The sequence below is a fragment of the Xiphophorus couchianus genome, chromosome 7 (assembly GCF_001444195.1).
Source record: "Xiphophorus couchianus chromosome 7, X_couchianus-1.0, whole genome shotgun sequence".
Classification (NCBI taxonomy): Eukaryota; Metazoa; Chordata; class Actinopteri; order Cyprinodontiformes; family Poeciliidae; genus Xiphophorus; species Xiphophorus couchianus.
In genome coordinates this window covers 32,860,856-32,865,496 of record NC_040234.1, presented here as the reverse complement: position 1 = coordinate 32,865,496, position 4,641 = coordinate 32,860,856, and positions in this window count along the sequence as shown.

Sequence of the window (4,641 nt, the reverse complement as noted above, 5' to 3'; positions counted from 1 at the left end):
TTTATATGGATGGTTATTACATCCATTTAGAAAGTGGCTTGTGAGGAATTTAAAGGTTCAGTCTTTTTTTATCATATACTTAGTCTTTGCTGAAAGGTTTTTCACAGAAGAAACTACTGTCCAGTGACTGGCTCTTCTAGCATCCCAGTGTGTGTATGCTTTTTAAATTCCCTTTCTGTCCTTCATGCTCCTTGCCATTGAGTTTACTAACAATATACAGCTCCAACTCATGTCATTTAAAGGCACGTAATTTAATCTCTGTTGGATGTTTTCTCCTATAAAAACAACGTTTCTCTCTGCTCTCACATGTTGCTCAGTACTATTATTTGAAAACATTGAGCTTACTCTTCATCAGCTTAGGGAAAAGTATGCAATATGTAGAAATATTCTGCCTAAATTTATTTTTTAATAAATAAACGTAGAGCAGTTACAGTCAATGACTAACGGCAAGAAAAACCAATCAAAACATCAGATCACAATACAGACGGGTCAGAAGAGTCATTGAAGGCACTTAAAGCTGATTTGATGACACGATTGAAGATTAATTTATAGAATAAATTATGTGAATTCAGCATATGAAGAATTTATAAGAATATTTAAATTACTATAGAATAAGAACTGCACAGTTAAGGAAAATAAGATAAAAAGTGTGTGTATGCGCAGTGGATTACAAAAGGAATACAAAATGCATATAGAAAGAAAAACAAAGTCTTTAGGGAATTTATATAAAATTTAGAACTTCTGAATCAGAAAACAAATATCAGAAATATAAAAATGAGTTAATTAATATTATAAAGGCATGTACAAAGGAATATTATAATAAATTATTGGATAGTAGTAAAAATAATATTAAGGCAACATTATTATTTAAAATGATACCATTTTAAATAATGTTATCAGGAAAACTTCTAACAGTAACAATTATCCACAGTATTTTTTAGATAATGACCAAAATATTACCAGTATGAAGAGTGTTTTAAGTAAATCCAGTGGTTATTTTGTGAATATAGGAAATACCTGCAATAAAAACAGCAACTCATCTAAATTATGTTGAGAATAATATTAATTACAAAAGCTCTTTACAGCCACTAAGTATCATACAGAAACAAGCCGTTAGAATCATCCATAATGTTGGTTATTATGAGCACACAAACCCATTATTCTTAAAATCTACCATTTTTAAATTTGAAGAGTTGGTGGAATTTAAAATAGCTCAAATTATATTTAAGGCATCTAATAAAGTGCTACCTGAGCACATACAGAGCATGTTTTCTGAAAGAGAAGGGAGATTTAACTCAAGGGGTTACTCAAACTTACAGATTCGTAGTTTACAAACAAGAAAGAGCTTTTGTATTTCAATTCATGGGGTAAAGTTATGGAACTAGTAAAAATGAGGAGTTAAAACAAAGTCAAAATTTAATACAATTTAAAAGGAGATATAAAGAGGTCGTTTAGACAAGATATAGAAATATGGGTGAGAATTAGCACTAATGTGTTTATATTAATTGAGGCTAATGCATATGAGGGTGTGTGTGTGTGGATGTATATACTTATACATATATATGAAACCCAGATAAAATGGAAAATTAATTAACCTGTTTATTTTTATTTTTGATTGGATTCATTAATGAGGGTCCATCTGAAAATATTGCATGAGTTTAGGGGGTTGGAGTTCATTAGTTTCTTACTTCTTCCTTCTCCTTTTCAAGCATGTTAAGATTATTGTCATGCAAAAATATGTCTTTTGCATTCCTTGTTCTTGTGCATGACTTATACTACTACCATGTTCAAAATAAAAAAAAAATTAAAAAAAAAAGATATAAATGCTGTATGTTAGATTTAGTTTGGACTTTTTTTAATTAGAGTATGAATATACAATAAAATCATTTAAAATGACATTGCTTTAAGATTTGGTTTGCATGGTCCTGGAGTGACATGCCCTGTTTACTTATGAGGAAACATTTATTAAAATGTTAAAAAAAATATCTGAACAAACTGGAAGTTGTTCTTGTGCTGACAGTTGATGATTCACCTTTGTTGAACGTTCACATTGTTGTTTATGCCAAGTTTCTGTTTAAATTTTTGGCTTGTTCTCTGGAAACTCAGATACCACAAAGAGGATAAACAGGTCCAACACACCCACACACAACCGAACGATCCCTTCCTAGAAGAATTTTACTGGAAACTTCTAACAAGTTGTGTGACAAGTATTTGCCAAACTTTGACTTCAAATCACTGTAGCAAGAAAATATTCTTGGGATTCAGTTTTGTGTAGCTTGTAAACCTCTGACTATCTATAGGAAGCAGAAATTCAAATTGTAAGGATAAATCTATGTGCAAAGTTCAAATCACTAAAAAATGAACGTGTCATGTAGCTTTGTCAAGAAAGTCCTTCAGTTCCATCTTGTTTAGGTCAAAGGTAATCTGCTTAAGAGTATGTGTGTCTGTTAATCTGATCATTTTGGAACTGTCTATCCTACCAATGGCTTTTGGCTGAAAGTATTTGAAGACTTTGTCTCTAATAGTTAAATGCATCACATAGATGCATACAGTATGTGGTGTGGGCTCAGCCTTGTGGATGCTGGCACCTGGGAGGTTCTTTTCATAGGCATCAACAGAACTTTAGTTTTGCAAGATGTTAAAAAGTGTTTCTGTCTCATGTGTTTGTAGAAATGCAAACATTTTGTGCAAAACTAAGAATCTTGTTTAATATTTTTAAAAGAAAATCTTCCCTTTTAAAAATGCTCAACACCAAAATATATGTCACATAACAAAAACCCTGCAAACAGTAAAAGCTTGAGCACACTTCTTAATAGTCTTCCTAATAAAATGAACTTTGTTCATTTTTATTTCTTTCATCTGTCACAGACATCTCCGACAAAGTATGGCGTGTCATTGTTTTGATGTTTAGTTTTCTGTTCCCCCCTCCCCCTACCCTGCCGCCCAGTTTTTCTCGCTTTACCAAAAATGAGCAAAGTTTGCTTCATATTTTTACTAAAGGAATGACTGATTTGGGACACAGAGTAATAAGCATAGTCAACTTTCACTTCCACTGATTTATTTAAATGTTTATTAAATAACATTGAGACTAGTTGCATATCCTTGCGCCTCCAGTCAACCAGGTGCTGACCAAATGGTCAGGAAATCTTTCTCCTGTTTCATACGTATATCTCGTTGACCCTGAACCTTGCGCCAAGCTTCAAATTATTAATTTTTTGGGAAGATGTCAAGGTTTCAGAAAGTTTCAGTTCAAAAGGCTGATTGGTTCATTCTTCTGATGTTGAGAGGAGATGCTGAGCTGAGCTCCATGTAACCAGGTAACAGGTAGAAGAGCTGCATCAGCCAAAACTTTACCTTATCACAGATAGCAGCTAATTCTGTGAAATTTAGTCCAGTCCAGACTGTAAGCCAGCTGACCAGCTTCTTCTTTGTATGGCAGTTCCGCCATGTTTACTTTCATCTTTCCAACTTCTATATCGTGGCATGGATAATGGGATGGTATATTTACACCACGGAAATTAGCATTTCACAATAAAATGTATTTTACTGGGCAAGTCTTTTTACCGGTGTTATCGTGAATGATATGATATGGTCACAGCCCTCCATGTGCTAAGCAGAGTTGCCCCGACTACCAAAAGTATGAAGTGGCGTGTAAATTAGAGGAATGCACCCACCACCTGCATTACGATGGTGGGCCTGAAATGTGTCAGCAGTTCCTACATGATCAGGGCATTAATTTTATGTACAGGCTTGTCCGTTTCCCAGACCTGAATTTAATTGAACACATCTGGGACATTACATTTCGGTCAATCCACCACAAACAGCTCAGGAGCTGACTGAAGTTCTAATACAGGTCTGGAAAGAGATTCCTCAGGACAACATCCACAGTCTCATCAGGAACATGTCGCAGTTTACACATACATGTGGAGGCCACACACAATACTGAGCCTCATCTAGGCTTGTATTGAGGAAAATTAACTGACGATTAAACAGTCATGTTATTTTCCACTTGAGTGTGAACCCAAATCCAGATCTCCAAGGTGTAAAAATCTTTGATTTACATTGATAAGGTTTGTGCTATTTTCCTTTCAATCACTTCCACTGTGTTAATAAAGCTTTTCAGTGAGAATGTATTTAATTAATTAAAATCTAGGATGTGTCATTTTAATGTTTAATTTTGTGAGCATTGAAGTTAAATTAGACACAGATGGTTGTTAAAAAATATTTTATTTCTGTTAATTATGAATTTTCCTTTACAGCTAATAGAAACATGACATTTCAAATTAGAGTAGTAAATCCGAGCATTAAAACAATTTGTAAAAACAAAAATTACCAGTGTAAAGGTTATTTTCAAGAAGTAATTTCACTCTTACAAATGAGGATACATGAAAGTGGCAGTTAGCCACTATTTTATCAGGATCAGCTTCTCCATTTGGTTTTTGTTGCCTGCAGCACTAAAAGATGTGAACAAAACCCACCTGGTGCTAAGATCACAAACAAGCTCAGGTTCAATACTCCATTTTTTTTGTTCATGCTCATCTTCTTCCAGGTGATCCACAGTTATCTAATCATGTAAATTAAAAGTATACTTCACATCTTCGCAGTACAAGACTAATAACAATGACAACTTGACAACAAAAC